The sequence below is a fragment of the Phyllobates terribilis genome, unplaced genomic scaffold (assembly GCF_046119375.1).
Source record: "Phyllobates terribilis strain yellow unplaced genomic scaffold, ASM4611937v1 Scaffold_2347__1_contigs__length_138829, whole genome shotgun sequence".
In the NCBI taxonomy this organism is placed as follows: Eukaryota; Metazoa; Chordata; class Amphibia; order Anura; family Dendrobatidae; genus Phyllobates; species Phyllobates terribilis.
This window is the reverse complement of record NW_027365105.1, coordinates 74,838-91,912: the sequence shown is the minus strand read 5'-3', so window position 1 is coordinate 91,912 and position 17,075 is coordinate 74,838. Positions and strand designations below refer to the sequence as shown.

The following is a 17,075-nucleotide window of genomic DNA, read 5'->3' as shown; positions in this document are numbered from 1 at the left end:
GAAGATGAACCAAAATGAGCTTGTAATCTGGCTTCTGCAACTTTGAACATGAAAAATCAAATGAGGAGAAGAAAAGCAAAGCCAAAGAGTCCATCCCAAAATCCGACAAACAAGCAAAATGAACAAAAAACATTGAATTCAATTCTTTCTGATTTTAGAAACTGCATTAAAGAAGGGGTGCACCGGTCCTGGAGATACTGCAATACCAGGTCAATGCGTGGAGTGGACAGAGCAAGCTCTTTTTCCATCTCCCTGTTCTAAAAATCCATTTAATATATGGTCCCCAGATAGGGGACGTATCAGATATTAAACTGATAAGAACAGATACTACACTTGATCTTAGCCAAAAGGCCGAGAAGCGATAACCAGAATTGGTTTCAAACTACGGAGCCACCCAAGGATCCTGAAAAGTCCATTTGTGGAGATGAGCTCCTGGACTCCCGTTAAGAAGACATGTTGTCAACCTCTAGATCCCTTACATGCCTGCACTTTTCGGCTTGCTGCTGCTGCAATCCACGCGTTTTAGATCTGCATAACTCCACCTCTTTAAACACAGCACCTTCACCCCCTGCTGTTCCCACCCGCCTCAACACCGTTGGAAGGGAGGAGAACCAATTAAGGCGGGGGGTGGGGTGGAACGAGCAGCTGTCTACCCTTAGCAGGAGGGCTCCTGATTACATACCTCTCCTGCTGCTGCTGCTGCTGGCTGTCCAGCAGCAGACTGAAGGTGGCTGCTGCTGTGCACAGGTATATAAAGGCTCAGAGCCTATTATGACACGCGCAGCCAGCGTTCCATTGCCACATTCCATCTACTGCAGGCAGGATACCTGGCTGGCTGAATGTCGCTGAGAAGCTCACAGAGACCGCCATAAGCAACAGTTTAACAGAATGCCACAGACTAATCAACCAAACTTTTTGGGTTGGGTTCTCTTTTATAGTCTGCAGGCATTAAATGAAAGAAGTCAGTGTTCCAGCAGAAGGAGACAACGTTTCAGAAAAGGCATTGTAGCAAACCAAAAAAGAAATTTTAAGCGCAGCAGAGTAACCAGCGCACATACCTGTTAGCTCAGGTGAGTTTAAAAGGCTGCTGTTGATAACAAGGGCATTTGCTAAATAGATGGTGTGTGTGCAACAATATACTGAAAGGTCAATTATATTGTGCAGCTTATCTCACCACCTGTAGTTATTTAGGTGAAAGCTCCAAAATGCTTGCCTAATATGTCTGTTTATCCAAAAGGAAGTAAAAAGGGAGAGCTAGAAAGATAGCATTGCATCACATTACATGGCAATGCAATGCACAGTTGCTGAAGATGAACCAAAATGAGCTTGTAATCTGGCTTCTGCAACTTTGAACATGAAAAATCCAATGAGGAGAAGAAAAGCAAAGCCAAAGAGTCCATCCCAAAATCCGACAAACAAGCAAAATGAACAAAAAACATTGAATTCAATTCTTTCTGATTTTAGAAACTGCATTAAAGAAGGGGTGCACCGGTCCTGGAGATACTGCAATACCAGGTCAATGCGTGGAGTGGACAGAGCAAGCTCTTTTTCCATCTCCCTGTTCTAAAAATCCATTTAATATATGGTCCCCAGATAGGGGACGTATCAGATATTAAACTGATAAGAACAGATACTACACTTGATCTTAGCCAAAAGGCCGAGAAGCGATAACCAGAATTGGTTTCAAACTACGGAGCCACCCAAGGATCCTGAAAAGTCCATTTGTGGAGATGAGCTCCTGGACTCCCGTTAAGAAGACATGTTGTCAACCTCTAGATCCCTTACATGCCTGCACTTTTCGGCTTGCTGCTGCTGCAATCCACGCGTTTTAGATCTGCATAACTCCACCTCTTTAAACACAGCACCTTCACCCCCTGCTGTTCCCACCCGCCTCAACACCGTTGGAAGGGAGGAGAACCAATTAAGGCGGGGGGTGGGGTGGAACGAGCAGCTGTCTACCCTTAGCAGGAGGGCTCCTGATTACATACCTCTCCTGCTGCTGCTGCTGCTGGCTGTCCAGCAGCAGACTGAAGGTGGCTGCTGCTGTGCACAGGTATATAAAGGCTCAGAGCCTATTATGACACGCGCAGCCAGCGTTCCATTGCCACATTCCATCTACTGCAGGCAGGATACCTGGCTGGCTGAATGTCGCTGAGAAGCTCACAGAGACCGCCATAAGCAACAGTTTAACAGAATGCCACAGACTAATCAACCAAACTTTTTGGGTTGGGTTCTCTTTTATAGTCTGCAGGCATTAAATGAAAGAAGTCAGTGTTCCAGCAGAAGGAGACAACGTTTCAGAAAAGGCATTGTAGCAAACCAAAAAAGAAATTTTAAGCGCAGCAGAGTAACCAGCGCACATACCTGTTAGCTCAGGTGAGTTTAAAAGGCTGCTGTTGATAACAAGGGCATTTGCTAAATAGATGGTGTGTGTGCAACAATATACTGAAAGGTCAATTATATTGTGCAGCTTATCTCACCACCTGTAGTTATTTAGGTGAAAGCTCCAAAATGCTTGCCTAATATGTCTGTTTATCCAAAAGGAAGTAAAAAGGGAGAGCTAGAAAGATAGCATTGCATCACATTACATGGCAATGCAATGCACAGTTGCTGAAGATGAACCAAAATGAGCTTGTAATCTGGCTTCTGCAACTTTGAACATGAAAAATCCAATGAGGAGAAGAAAAGCAAAGCCAAAGAGTCCATCCCAAAATCCGACAAACAAGCAAAATGAACAAAAAACATTGAATTCAATTCTTTCTGATTTTAGAAACTGCATTAAAGAAGGGGTGCACCGGTCCTGGAGATACTGCAATACCAGGTCAATGCGTGGAGTGGACAGAGCAAGCTCTTTTTCCATCTCCCTGTTCTAAAAATCCATTTAATATATGGTCCCCAGATAGGGGACGTATCAGATATTAAACTGATAAGAACAGATACTACACTTGATCTTAGCCAAAAGGCCGAGAAGCGATAACCAGAATTGGTTTCAAACTACGGAGCCACCCAAGGATCCTGAAAAGTCCATTTGTGGAGATGAGCTCCTGGACTCCCGTTAAGAAGACATGTTGTCAACCTCTAGATCCCTTACATGCCTGCACTTTTCGGCTTGCTGCTGCTGCAATCCACGCGTTTTAGATCTGCATAACTCCACCTCTTTAAACACAGCACCTTCACCCCCTGCTGTTCCCACCCGCCTCAACACCGTTGGAAGGGAGGAGAACCAATTAAGGCGGGGGGTGGGGTGGAACGAGCAGCTGTCTACCCTTAGCAGGAGGGCTCCTGATTACATACCTCTCCTGCTGCTGCTGCTGCTGGCTGTCCAGCAGCAGACTGAAGGTGGCTGCTGCTGTGCACAGGTATATAAAGGCTCAGAGCCTATTATGACACGCGCAGCCAGCGTTCCATTGCCACATTCCATCTACTGCAGGCAGGATACCTGGCTGGCTGAATGTCGCTGAGAAGCTCACAGAGACCACCATAAGCAACAGTTTAACAGAATGCCACAGACTAATCAACCAAACTTTTTGGGTTGGGTTCTCTTTTATAGTCTGCAGGCATTAAATGAAAGAAGTCAGTGTTCCAGCAGAAGGAGACAACGTTTCAGAAAAGGCATTGTAGCAAACCAAAAAAGAAATTTTAAGCGCAGCAGAGTAACCAGCGCACATACCTGTTAGCTCAGGTGAGTTTAAAAGGCTGCTGTTGATAACAAGGGCATTTGCTAAATAGATGGTGTGTGTGCAACAATATACTGAAAGGTCAATTATATTGTGCAGCTTATCTCACCACCTGTAGTTATTTAGGTGAAAGCTCCAAAATGCTTGCCTAATATGTCTGTTTATCCAAAAGGAAGTAAAAAGGGAGAGCTAGAAAGATAGCATTGCATCACATTACATGGCAATGCAATGCACAGTTGCTGAAGATGAACCAAAATGAGCTTGTAATCTGGCTTCTGCAACTTTGAACATGAAAAATCCAATGAGGAGAAGAAAAGCAAAGCCAAAGAGTCCATCCCAAAATCCGACAAACAAGCAAAATGAACAAAAAACATTGAATTCAATTCTTTCTGATTTTAGAAACTGCATTAAAGAAGGGGTGCACCGGTCCTGGAGATACTGCAATACCAGGTCAATGCGTGGAGTGGACAGAGCAAGCTCTTTTTCCATCTCCCTGTTCTAAAAATCCATTTAATATATGGTCCCCAGATAGGGGACGTATCAGATATTAAACTGATAAGAACAGATACTACACTTGATCTTAGCCAAAAGGCCGAGAAGCGATAACCAGAATTGGTTTCAAACTACGGAGCCACCCAAGGATCCTGAAAAGTCCATTTGTGGAGATGAGCTCCTGGACTCCCGTTAAGAAGACATGTTGTCAACCTCTAGATCCCTTACATGCCTGCACTTTTCGGCTTGCTGCTGCTGCAATCCACGCGTTTTAGATCTGCATAACTCCACCTCTTTAAACACAGCACCTTCACCCCCTGCTGTTCCCACCCGCCTCAACACCGTTGGAAGGGAGGAGAACCAATTAAGGCGGGGGGTGGGGTGGAACGAGCAGCTGTCTACCCTTAGCAGGAGGGCTCCTGATTACATACCTCTCCTGCTGCTGCTGCTGGCTGTCCAGCAGCAGACTGAAGGTGGCTGCTGCTGTGCACAGGTATATAAAGGCTCAGAGCCTATTATGACACGCGCAGCCAGCGTTCCATTGCCACATTCCATCTACTGCAGGCAGGATACCTGGCTGGCTGAATGTCGCTGAGAAGCTCACAGAGACCGCCATAAGCAACAGTTTAACAGAATGCCACAGACTAATCAACCAAACTTTTTGGGTTGGGTTCTCTTTTATAGTCTGCAGGCATTAAATGAAAGAAGTCAGTGTTCCAGCAGAAGGAGACAACGTTTCAGAAAAGGCATTGTAGCAAACCAAAAAAGAAATTTTAAGCGCAGCAGAGTAACCAGCGCACATACCTGTTAGCTCAGGTGAGTTTAAAAGGCTGCTGTTGATAACAAGGGCATTTGCTAAATAGATGGTGTGTGTGCAACAATATACTGAAAGGTCAATTATATTGTGCAGCTTATCTCACCACCTGTAGTTATTTAGGTGAAAGCTCCAAAATGCTTGCCTAATATGTCTGTTTATCCAAAAGGAAGTAAAAAGGGAGAGCTAGAAAGATAGCATTGCATCACATTACATGGCAATGCAATGCACAGTTGCTGAAGATGAACCAAAATGAGCTTGTAATCTGGCTTCTGCAACTTTGAACATGAAAAATCCAATGAGGAGAAGAAAAGCAAAGCCAAAGAGTCCATCCCAAAATCCGACAAACAAGCAAAATGAACAAAAAACATTGAATTCAATTCTTTCTGATTTTAGAAACTGCATTAAAGAAGGGGTGCACCGGTCCTGGAGATACTGCAATACCAGGTCAATGCGTGGAGTGGACAGAGCAAGCTCTTTTTCCATCTCCCTGTTCTAAAAATCCATTTAATATATGGTCCCCAGATAGGGGACGTATCAGATATTAAACTGATAAGAACAGATACTACACTTGATCTTAGCCAAAAGGCCGAGAAGCGATAACCAGAATTGGTTTCAAACTACGGAGCCACCCAAGGATCCTGAAAAGTCCATTTGTGGAGATGAGCTCCTGGACTCCCGTTAAGAAGACATGTTGTCAACCTCTAGATCCCTTAAATGCCTGCACTTTTCGGCTTGCTGCTGCTGCAATCCACGCGTTTTAGATCTGCATAACTCCACCTCTTTAAACACAGCACCTTCACCCCCTGCTGTTCCCACCCGCCTCAACACCGTTGGAAGGGAGGAGAACCAATTAAGGCGGGGGGTGGGGTGGAACGAGCAGCTGTCTACCCTTAGCAGGAGGGCTCCTGATTACATACCTCTCCTGCTGCTGCTGCTGCTGGCTGTCCAGCAGCAGACTGAAGGTGGCTGCTGCTGTGCACAGGTATATAAAGGCTCAGAGCCTATTATGACACACGCAGCCAGCGTTCCATTGCCACATTCCATCTACTGCAGGCAGGATACCTGGCTGGCTGAATGTCGCTGAGAAGCTCACAGAGACCGCCATAAGCAACAGTTTAACAGAATGCCACAGACTAATCAACCAAACTTTTTGGGTTGGGTTCTCTTTTATAGTCTGCAGGCATTAAATGAAAGAAGTCAGTGTTCCAGCAGAAGGAGACAACGTTTCAGAAAAGGCATTGTAGCAAACCAAAAAAGAAATTTTAAGCGCAGCAGAGTAACCAGCGCACATACCTGTTAGCTCAGGTGAGTTTAAAAGGCTGCTGTTGATAACAAGGGCATTTGCTAAATAGATGGTGTGTGTGCAACAATATACTGAAAGGTCAATTATATTGTGCAGCTTATCTCACCACCTGTAGTTATTTAGGTGAAAGCTCCAAAATGCTTGCCTAATATGTCTGTTTATCCAAAAGGAAGTAAAAAGGGAGAGCTAGAAAGATAGCATTGCATCACATTACATGGCAATGCAATGCACAGTTGCTGAAGATGAACCAAAATGAGCTTGTAATCTGGCTTCTGCAACTTTGAACATGAAAAATCCAATGAGGAGAAGAAAAGCAAAGCCAAAGAGTCCATCCCAAAATCCGACAAACAAGCAAAATGAACAAAAAACATTGAATTCAATTCTTTCTGATTTTAGAAACTGCATTAAAGAAGGGGTGCACCGGTCCTGGAGATACTGCAATACCAGGTCAATGCGTGGAGTGGACAGAGCAAGCTCTTTTTCCATCTCCCTGTTCTAAAAATCCATTTAATATATGGTCCCCAGATAGGGGACGTATCAGATATTAAACTGATAAGAACAGATACTACACTTGATCTTAGCCAAAAGGCCGAGAAGCGATAACCAGAATTGGTTTCAAACTACGGAGCCACCCAAGGATCCTGAAAAGTCCATTTGTGGAGATGAGCTCCTGGACTCCCGTTAAGAAGACATGTTGTCAACCTCTAGATCCCTTACATGCCTGCACTTTTCGGCTTGCTGCTGCTGCAATCCACGCGTTTTAGATCTGCATAACTCCACCTCTTTAAACACAGCACCTTCACCCCCTGCTGTTCCCACCCGCCTCAACACCGTTGGAAGGGAGGAGAACCAATTAAGGCGGGGGGTGGGGTGGAACGAGCAGCTGTCTACCCTTAGCAGGAGGGCTCCTGATTACATACCTCTCCTGCTGCTGCTGCTGCTGGCTGTCCAGCAGCAGACTGAAGGTGGCTGCTGCTGTGCACAGGTATATAAAGGCTCAGAGCCTATTATGACACGCGCAGCCAGCGTTCCATTGCCACATTCCATCTACTGCAGGCAGGATACCTGGCTGGCTGAATGTCGCTGAGAAGCTCACAGAGACCGCCATAAGCAACAGTTTAACAGAATGCCACAGACTAATCAACCAAACTTTTTGGGTTGGGTTCTCTTTTATAGTCTGCAGGCATTAAATGAAAGAAGTCAGTGTTCCAGCAGAAGGAGACAACGTTTCAGAAAAGGCATTGTAGCAAACCAAAAAAGAAATTTTAAGCGCAGCAGAGTAACCAGCGCACATACCTGTTAGCTCAGGTGAGTTTAAAAGGCTGCTGTTGATAACAAGGGCATTTGCTAAATAGATGGTGTGTGTGCAACAATATACTGAAAGGTCAATTATATTGTGCAGCTTATCTCACCACCTGTAGTTATTTAGGTGAAAGCTCCAAAATGCTTGCCTAATATGTCTGTTTATCCAAAAGGAAGTAAAAAGGGAGAGCTAGAAAGATAGCATTGCATCACATTACATGGCAATGCAATGCACAGTTGCTGAAGATGAACCAAAATGAGCTTGTAATCTGGCTTCTGCAACTTTGAACATGAAAAATCCAATGAGGAGAAGAAAAGCAAAGCCAAAGAGTCCATCCCAAAATCCGACAAACAAGCAAAATGAACAAAAAACATTGAATTCAATTCTTTCTGATTTTAGAAACTGCATTAAAGAAGGGGTGCACCGGTCCTGGAGATACTGCAATACCAGGTCAATGCGTGGAGTGGACAGAGCAAGCTCTTTTTCCATCTCCCTGTTCTAAAAATCCATTTAATATATGGTCCCCAGATAGGGGACGTATCAGATATTAAACTGATAAGAACAGATACTACACTTGATCTTAGCCAAAAGGCCGAGAAGCGATAACCAGAATTGGTTTCAAACTACGGAGCCACCCAAGGATCCTGAAAAGTCCATTTGTGGAGATGAGCTCCTGGACTCCCGTTAAGAAGACATGTTGTCAACCTCTAGATCCCTTACATGCCTGCACTTTTCGGCTTGCTGCTGCTGCAATCCACGCGTTTTAGATCTGCATAACTCCACCTCTTTAAACACAGCACCTTCACCCCCTGCTGTTCCCACCCGCCTCAACACCGTTGGAAGGGAGGAGAACCAATTAAGGCGGGGGGTGGGGTGGAACGAGCAGCTGTCTACCCTTAGCAGGAGGGCTCCTGATTACATACCTCTCCTGCTGCTGCTGCTGCTGGCTGTCCAGCAGCAGACTGAAGGTGGCTGCTGCTGTGCACAGGTATATAAAGGCTCAGAGCCTATTATGACACGCGCAGCCAGCGTTCCATTGCCACATTCCATCTACTGCAGGCAGGATACCTGGCTGGCTGAATGTCGCTGAGAAGCTCACAGAGACCGCCATAAGCAACAGTTTAACAGAATGCCACAGACTAATCAACCAAACTTTTTGGGTTGGGTTCTCTTTTATAGTCTGCAGGCATTAAATGAAAGAAGTCAGTGTTCCAGCAGAAGGAGACAACGTTTCAGAAAAGGCATTGTAGCAAACCAAAAAAGAAATTTTAAGCGCAGCAGAGTAACCAGCGCACATACCTGTTAGCTCAGGTGAGTTTAAAAGGCTGCTGTTGATAACAAGGGCATTTGCTAAATAGATGGTGTGTGTGCAACAATATACTGAAAGGTCAATTATATTGTGCAGCTTATCTCACCACCTGTAGTTATTTAGGTGAAAGCTCCAAAATGCTTGCCTAATATGTCTGTTTATCCAAAAGGAAGTAAAAAGGGAGAGCTAGAAAGATAGCATTGCATCACATTACATGGCAATGCAATGCACAGTTGCTGAAGATGAACCAAAATGAGCTTGTAATCTGGCTTCTGCAACTTTGAACATGAAAAATCCAATGAGGAGAAGAAAAGCAAAGCCAAAGAGTCCATCCCAAAATCCGACAAACAAGCAAAATGAACAAAAAACATTGAATTCAATTCTTTCTGATTTTAGAAACTGCATTAAAGAAGGGGTGCACCGGTCCTGGAGATACTGCAATACCAGGTCAATGCGTGGAGTGGACAGAGCAAGCTCTTTTTCCATCTCCCTGTTCTAAAAATCCATTTAATATATGGTCCCCAGATAGGGGACGTATCAGATATTAAACTGATAAGAACAGATACTACACTTGATCTTAGCCAAAAGGCCGAGAAGCGATAACCAGAATTGGTTTCAAACTACGGAGCCACCCAAGGATCCTGAAAAGTCCATTTGTGGAGATGAGCTCCTGGACTCCCGTTAAGAAGACATGTTGTCAACCTCTAGATCCCTTACATGCCTGCACTTTTCGGCTTGCTGCTGCTGCAATCCACGCATTTTAGATCTGCATAACTCCACCTCTTTAAACACAGCACCTTCACCCCCTGCTGTTCCCACCCGCCTCAACACCGTTGGAAGGGAGGAGAACCAATTAAGGCGGGGGGTGGGGTGGAACGAGCAGCTGTCTACCCTTAGCAGGAGGGCTCCTGATTACATACCTCTCCTGCTGCTGCTGCTGCTGGCTGTCCAGCAGCAGACTGAAGGTGGCTGCTGCTGTGCACAGGTATATAAAGGCTCAGAGCCTATTATGACACGCGCAGCCAGCGTTCCATTGCCACATTCCATCTACTGCAGGCAGGATACCTGGCTGGCTGAATGTCGCTGAGAAGCTCACAGAGACCGCCATAAGCAACAGTTTAACAGAATGCCACAGACTAATCAACCAAACTTTTTGGGTTGGGTTCTCTTTTATAGTCTGCAGGCATTAAATGAAAGAAGTCAGTGTTCCAGCAGAAGGAGACAACGTTTCAGAAAAGGCATTGTAGCAAACCAAAAAAGAAATTTTAAGCGCAGCAGAGTAACCAGCGCACATACCTGTTAGCTCAGGTGAGTTTAAAAGGCTGCTGTTGATAACAAGGGCATTTGCTAAATAGATGGTGTGTGTGCAACAATATACTGAAAGGTCAATTATATTGTGCAGCTTATCTCACCACCTGTAGTTATTTAGGTGAAAGCTCCAAAATGCTTGCCTAATATGTCTGTTTATCCAAAAGGAAGTAAAAAGGGAGAGCTAGAAAGATAGCATTGCATCACATTACATGGCAATGCAATGCACAGTTGCTGAAGATGAACCAAAATGAGCTTGTAATCTGGCTTCTGCAACTTTGAACATGAAAAATCCAATGAGGAGAAGAAAAGCAAAGCCAAAGAGTCCATCCCAAAATCCGACAAACAAGCAAAATGAACAAAAAACATTGAATTCAATTCTTTCTGATTTTAGAAACTGCATTAAAGAAGGGGTGCACCGGTCCTGGAGATACTGCAATACCAGGTCAATGCGTGGAGTGGACAGAGCAAGCTCTTTTTCCATCTCCCTGTTCTAAAAATCCATTTAATATATGGTCCCCAGATAGGGGACGTATCAGATATTAAACTGATAAGAACAGATACTACACTTAATCTTAGCCAAAAGGCCGAGAAGCGATAACCAGAATTGGTTTCAAACTACGGAGCCACCCAAGGATCCTGAAAAGTCCATTTGTGGAGATGAGCTCCTGGACTCCCGTTAAGAAGACATGTTGTCAACCTCTAGATCCCTTACATGCCTGCACTTTTCGGCTTGCTGCTGCTGCAATCCACGCGTTTTAGATCTGCATAACTCCACCTCTTTAAACACAGCACCTTCACCCCCTGCTGTTCCCACCCGCCTCAACACCGTTGGAAGGGAGGAGAACCAATTAAGGCGGGGGGTGGGGTGGAACGAGCAGCTGTCTACCCTTAGCAGGAGGGCTCCTGATTACATACCTCTCCTGCTGCTGCTGCTGCTGGCTGTCCAGCAGCAGACTGAAGGTGGCTGCTGCTGTGCACAGGTATATAAAGGCTCAGAGCCTATTATGACACGCGCAGCCAGCGTTCCATTGCCACATTCCATCTACTGCAGGCAGGATACCTGGCTGGCTGAATGTCGCTGAGAAGCTCACAGAGACCGCCATAAGCAACAGTTTAACAGAATGCCACAGACTAATCAACCAAACTTTTTGGGTTGGGTTCTCTTTTATAGTCTGCAGGCATTAAATGAAAGAAGTCAGTGTTCCAGCAGAAGGAGACAACGTTTCAGAAAAGGCATTGTAGCAAACCAAAAAAGAAATTTTAAGCGCAGCAGAGTAACCAGCGCACATACCTGTTAGCTCAGGTGAGTTTAAAAGGCTGCTGTTGATAACAAGGGCATTTGCTAAATAGATGGTGTGTGTGCAACAATATACTGAAAGGTCAATTATATTGTGCAGCTTATCTCACCACCTGTAGTTATTTAGGTGAAAGCTCCAAAATGCTTGCCTAATATGTCTGTTTATCCAAAAGGAAGTAAAAAGGGAGAGCTAGAAAGATAGCATTGCATCACATTACATGGCAATGCAATGCACAGTTGCTGAAGATGAACCAAAATGAGCTTGTAATCTGGCTTCTGCAACTTTGAACATGAAAAATCCAATGAGGAGAAGAAAAGCAAAGCCAAAGAGTCCATCCCAAAATCCGACAAACAAGCAAAATGAACAAAAAACATTGAATTCAATTCTTTCTGATTTTAGAAACTGCATTAAAGAAGGGGTGCACCGGTCCTGGAGATACTGCAATACCAGGTCAATGCGTGGAGTGGACAGAGCAAGCTCTTTTTCCATCTCCCTGTTCTAAAAATCCATTTAATATATGGTCCCCAGATAGGGGACGTATCAGATATTAAACTGATAAGAACAGATACTACACTTGATCTTAGCCAAAAGGCCGAGAAGCGATAACCAGAATTGGTTTCAAACTACGGAGCCACCCAAGGATCCTGAAAAGTCCATTTGTGGAGATGAGCTCCTGGACTCCCGTTAAGAAGACATGTTGTCAACCTCTAGATCCCTTACATGCCTGCACTTTTCGGCTTGCTGCTGCTGCAATCCACGCGTTTTAGATCTGCATAACTCCACCTCTTTAAACACAGCACCTTCACCCCCTGCTGTTCCCACCCGCCTCAACACCGTTGGAAGGGAGGAGAACCAATTAAGGCGGGGGGTGGGGTGGAACGAGCAGCTGTCTACCCTTAGCAGGAGGGCTCCTGATTACATACCTCTCCTGCTGCTGCTGCTGCTGGCTGTCCAGCAGCAGACTGAAGGTGGCTGCTGCTGTGCACAGGTATATAAAGGCTCAGAGCCTATTATGACACGCGCAGCCAGCGTTCCATTGCCACATTCCATCTACTGCAGGCAGGATACCTGACTGGCTGAATGTCGCTGAGAAGCTCACAGAGACCGCCATAAGCAACAGTTTAACAGAATGCCACAGACTAATCAACCAAACTTTTTGGGTTGGGTTCTCTTTTATAGTCTGCAGGCATTAAATGAAAGAAGTCAGTGTTCCAGCAGAAGGAGACAACGTTTCAGAAAAGGCATTGTAGCAAACCAAAAAAGAAATTTTAAGCGCAGCAGAGTAACCAGCGCACATACCTGTTAGCTCAGGTGAGTTTAAAAGGCTGCTGTTGATAACAAGGGCATTTGCTAAATAGATGGTGTGTGTGCAACAATATACTGAAAGGTCAATTATATTGTGCAGCTTATCTCACCACCTGTAGTTATTTAGGTGAAAGCTCCAAAATGCTTGCCTAATATGTCTGTTTATCCAAAAGGAAGTAAAAAGGGAGAGCTAGAAAGATAGCATTGCATCACATTACATGGCAATGCAATGCACAGTTGCTGAAGATGAACCAAAATGAGCTTGTAATCTGGCTTCTGCAACTTTGAACATGAAAAATCCAATGAGGAGAAGAAAAGCAAAGCCAAAGAGTCCATCCCAAAATCCGACAAACAAGCAAAATGAACAAAAAACATTGAATTCAATTCTTTCTGATTTTAGAAACTGCATTAAAGAAGGGGTGCACCGGTCCTGGAGATACTGCAATACCAGGTCAATGCGTGGAGTGGACAGAGCAAGCTCTTTTTCCATCTCCCTGTTCTAAAAATCCATTTAATATATGGTCCCCAGATAGGGGACGTATCAGATATTAAACTGATAAGAACAGATACTACACTTGATCTTAGCCAAAAGGCCGAGAAGCGATAACCAGAATTGGTTTCAAACTACGGAGCCACCCAAGGATCCTGAAAAGTCCATTTGTGGAGATGAGCTCCTGGACTCCCGTTAAGAAGACATGTTGTCAACCTCTAGATCCCTTACATGCCTGCACTTTTCGGCTTGCTGCTGCTGCAATCCACGCGTTTTAGATCTGCATAACTCCACCTCTTTAAACACAGCACCTTCACCCCCTGCTGTTCCCACCCGCCTCAACACCGTTGGAAGGGAGGAGAACCAATTAAGGCGGGGGGTGGGGTGGAACGAGCAGCTGTCTACCCTTAGCAGGAGGGCTCCTGATTACATACCTCTCCTGCTGCTGCTGCTGCTGGCTGTCCAGCAGCAGACTGAAGGTGGCTGCTGCTGTGCACAGGTATATAAAGGCTCAGAGCCTATTATGACACGCGCAGCCAGCGTTCCATTGCCACATTCCATCTACTGCAGGCAGGATACCTGGCTGGCTGAATGTCGCTGAGAAGCTCACAGAGACCGCCATAAGCAACAGTTTAACAGAATGCCACAGACTAATCAACCAAACTTTTTGGGTTGGGTTCTCTTTTATAGTCTGCAGGCATTAAATGAAAGAAGTCAGTGTTCCAGCAGAAGGAGACAACGTTTCAGAAAAGGCATTGTAGCAAACCAAAAAAGAAATTTTAAGCGCAGCAGAGTAACCAGCGCACATACCTGTTAGCTCAGGTGAGTTTAAAAGGCTGCTGTTGATAACAAGGGCATTTGCTAAATAGATGGTGTGTGTGCAACAATATACTGAAAGGTCAATTACATTGTGCAGCTTATCTCACCACCTGTAGTTATTTAGGTGAAAGCTCCAAAATGCTTGCCTAATATGTCTGTTTATCCAAAAGGAAGTAAAAAGGGAGAGCTAGAAAGATAGCATTGCATCACATTACATGGCAATGCAATGCACAGTTGCTGAAGATGAACCAAAATGAGCTTGTAATCTGGCTTCTGCAACTTTGAACATGAAAAATCCAATGAGGAGAAGAAAAGCAAAGCCAAAGAGTCCATCCCAAAATCCGACAAACAAGCAAAATGAACAAAAAACATTGAATTCAATTCTTTCTGATTTTAGAAACTGCATTAAAGAAGGGGTGCACCGGTCCTGGAGATACTGCAATACCAGGTCAATGCGTGGAGTGGACAGAGCAAGCTCTTTTTCCATCTCCCTGTTCTAAAAATCCATTTAATATATGGTCCCCAGATAGGGGACGTATCAGATATTAAACTGATAAGAACAGATACTACACTTAATCTTAGCCAAAAGGCCGAGAAGCGATAACCAGAATTGGTTTCAAACTACGGAGCCACCCAAGGATCCTGAAAAGTCCATTTGTGGAGATGAGCTCCTGGACTCCCGTTAAGAAGACATGTTGTCAACCTCTAGATCCCTTACATGCCTGCACTTTTCGGCTTGCTGCTGCTGCAATCCACGCGTTTTAGATCTGCATAACTCCACCTCTTTAAACACAGCACCTTCACCCCCTGCTGTTCCCACCCGCCTCAACACCGTTGGAAGGGAGGAGAACCAATTAAGGCGGGGGGTGGGGTGGAACGAGCAGCTGTCTACCCTTAGCAGGAGGGCTCCTGATTACATACCTCTCCTGCTGCTGCTGCTGCTGGCTGTCCAGCAGCAGACTGAAGGTGGCTGCTGCTGTGCACAGGTATATAAAGGCTCAGAGCCTATTATGACACGCGCAGCCAGCGTTCCATTGCCACATTCCATCTACTGCAGGCAGGATACCTGGCTGGCTGAATGTCGCTGAGAAGCTCACAGAGACCGCCATAAGCAACAGTTTAACAGAATGCCACAGACTAATCAACCAAACTTTTTGGGTTGGGTTCTCTTTTATAGTCTGCAGGCATTAAATGAAAGAAGTCAGTGTTCCAGCAGAAGGAGACAACGTTTCAGAAAAGGCATTGTAGCAAACCAAAAAAGAAATTTTAAGCGCAGCAGAGTAACCAGCGCACATACCTGTTAGCTCAGGTGAGTTTAAAAGGCTGCTGTTGATAACAAGGGCATTTGCTAAATAGATGGTGTGTGTGCAACAATATACTGAAAGGTCAATTATATTGTGCAGCTTATCTCACCACCTGTAGTTATTTAGGTGAAAGCTCCAAAATGCTTGCCTAATATGTCTGTTTATCCAAAAGGAAGTAAAAAGGGAGAGCTAGAAAGATAGCATTGCATCACATTACATGGCAATGCAATGCACAGTTGCTGAAGATGAACCAAAATGAGCTTGTAATCTGGCTTCTGCAACTTTGAACATGAAAAATCCAATGAGGAGAAGAAAAGCAAAGCCAAAGAGTCCATCCCAAAATCCGACAAACAAGCAAAATGAACAAAAAACATTGAATTCAATTCTTTCTGATTTTAGAAACTGCATTAAAGAAGGGGTGCACCGGTCCTGGAGATACTGCAATACCAGGTCAATGCGTGGAGTGGACAGAGCAAGCTCTTTTTCCATCTCCCTGTTCTAAAAATCCATTTAATATATGGTCCCCAGATAGGGGACGTATCAGATATTAAACTGATAAGAACAGATACTACACTTGATCTTAGCCAAAAGGCCGAGAAGCGATAACCAGAATTGGTTTCAAACTACGGAGCCACCCAAGGATCCTGAAAAGTCCATTTGTGGAGATGAGCTCCTGGACTCCCGTTAAGAAGACATGTTGTCAACCTCTAGATCCCTTACATGCCTGCACTTTTCGGCTTGCTGCTGCTGCAATCCACGCGTTTTAGATCTGCATAACTCCACCTCTTTAAACACAGCACCTTCACCCCCTGCTGTTCCCACCCGCCTCAACACCGTTGGAAGGGAGGAGAACCAATTAAGGCGGGGGGTGGGGTGGAACGAGCAGCTGTCTACCCTTAGCAGGAGGGCTCCTGATTACATACCTCTCCTGCTGCTGCTGCTGCTGGCTGTCCAGCAGCAGACTGAAGGTGGCTGCTGCTGTGCACAGGTATATAAAGGCTCAGAGCCTATTATGACACGCGCAGCCAGCGTTCCATTGCCACATTCCATCTACTGCAGGCAGGATACCTGACTGGCTGAATGTCGCTGAGAAGCTCACAGAGACCGCCATAAGCAACAGTTTAACAGAATGCCACAGACTAATCAACCAAACTTTTTGGGTTGGGTTCTCTTTTATAGTCTGCAGGCATTAAATGAAAGAAGTCAGTGTTCCAGCAGAAGGAGACAACGTTTCAGAAAAGGCATTGTAGCAAACCAAAAAAGAAATTTTAAGCGCAGCAGAGTAACCAGCGCACATACCTGTTAGCTCAGGTGAGTTTAAAAGGCTGCTGTTGATAACAAGGGCATTTGCTAAATAGATGGTGTGTGTGCAACAATATACTGAAAGGTCAATTATATTGTGCAGCTTATCTCACCACCTGTAGTTATTTAGGTGAAAGCTCCAAAATGCTTGCCTAATATGTCTGTTTATCCAAAAGGAAGTAAAAAGGGAGAGCTAGAAAGATAGCATTGCATCACATTACATGGCAATGCAATGCACAGTTGCTGAAGATGAACCAAAATGAGCTTGTAATCTGGCTTCTGCAACTTTGAACATGAAAAATCCAATGAGGAGAAGAAAAGCAAAGCCAAAGAGTCCATCCCAAA

At 44.9% G+C, this 17,075-nt stretch overlaps 13 non-coding genes across 13 annotated transcripts; all 13 read right to left on the bottom strand.

Moving 5' to 3' along the window:
- Positions 1 to 172: 172 nt before the first annotated feature.
- On the bottom strand, positions 173 to 363 carry LOC141246061 (U2 spliceosomal RNA). The gene has a single exon (XR_012309692.1). It is a non-coding gene; the product is annotated as a U2 spliceosomal RNA (small nuclear RNA).
- Positions 364 to 1,478: 1,115 nt separating this feature from the next.
- LOC141246060 (U2 spliceosomal RNA) lies at positions 1,479 to 1,669 on the bottom strand. The gene has a single exon (XR_012309691.1). It is a non-coding gene; the product is annotated as a U2 spliceosomal RNA (small nuclear RNA).
- A 1,115-nt stretch (positions 1,670 to 2,784) lies between these two features.
- On the bottom strand, positions 2,785 to 2,975 carry LOC141246059 (U2 spliceosomal RNA). Its single transcript, XR_012309690.1, has one exon. It is a non-coding gene; the product is annotated as a U2 spliceosomal RNA (small nuclear RNA).
- A 1,115-nt stretch (positions 2,976 to 4,090) lies between these two features.
- Positions 4,091 to 4,281, bottom strand: LOC141246058 (U2 spliceosomal RNA). The gene has a single exon (XR_012309689.1). It is a non-coding gene; the product is annotated as a U2 spliceosomal RNA (small nuclear RNA).
- A 1,112-nt stretch (positions 4,282 to 5,393) lies between these two features.
- On the bottom strand, positions 5,394 to 5,584 carry LOC141246055 (U2 spliceosomal RNA). The gene has a single exon (XR_012309687.1). It is a non-coding gene; the product is annotated as a U2 spliceosomal RNA (small nuclear RNA).
- Positions 5,585 to 6,699: 1,115 nt separating this feature from the next.
- LOC141246054 (U2 spliceosomal RNA) lies at positions 6,700 to 6,890 on the bottom strand. The gene has a single exon (XR_012309686.1). It is a non-coding gene; the product is annotated as a U2 spliceosomal RNA (small nuclear RNA).
- Positions 6,891 to 8,005: 1,115 nt separating this feature from the next.
- On the bottom strand, positions 8,006 to 8,196 carry LOC141246053 (U2 spliceosomal RNA). Its single transcript, XR_012309685.1, has one exon. It is a non-coding gene; the product is annotated as a U2 spliceosomal RNA (small nuclear RNA).
- A 1,115-nt stretch (positions 8,197 to 9,311) lies between these two features.
- LOC141246052 (U2 spliceosomal RNA) lies at positions 9,312 to 9,502 on the bottom strand. Its single transcript, XR_012309684.1, has one exon. It is a non-coding gene; the product is annotated as a U2 spliceosomal RNA (small nuclear RNA).
- Positions 9,503 to 10,617: 1,115 nt separating this feature from the next.
- Positions 10,618 to 10,808, bottom strand: LOC141246103 (U2 spliceosomal RNA). The gene has a single exon (XR_012309731.1). It is a non-coding gene; the product is annotated as a U2 spliceosomal RNA (small nuclear RNA).
- Positions 10,809 to 11,923: 1,115 nt separating this feature from the next.
- On the bottom strand, positions 11,924 to 12,114 carry LOC141246051 (U2 spliceosomal RNA). The gene has a single exon (XR_012309683.1). It is a non-coding gene; the product is annotated as a U2 spliceosomal RNA (small nuclear RNA).
- A 1,115-nt stretch (positions 12,115 to 13,229) lies between these two features.
- LOC141246164 (U2 spliceosomal RNA) lies at positions 13,230 to 13,420 on the bottom strand. The gene has a single exon (XR_012309786.1). It is a non-coding gene; the product is annotated as a U2 spliceosomal RNA (small nuclear RNA).
- A 1,115-nt stretch (positions 13,421 to 14,535) lies between these two features.
- Positions 14,536 to 14,726, bottom strand: LOC141246102 (U2 spliceosomal RNA). Its single transcript, XR_012309730.1, has one exon. It is a non-coding gene; the product is annotated as a U2 spliceosomal RNA (small nuclear RNA).
- A 1,115-nt stretch (positions 14,727 to 15,841) lies between these two features.
- LOC141246163 (U2 spliceosomal RNA) lies at positions 15,842 to 16,032 on the bottom strand. The gene has a single exon (XR_012309785.1). It is a non-coding gene; the product is annotated as a U2 spliceosomal RNA (small nuclear RNA).
- Between the last annotated feature and the right edge of the window lie 1,043 nt (positions 16,033 to 17,075).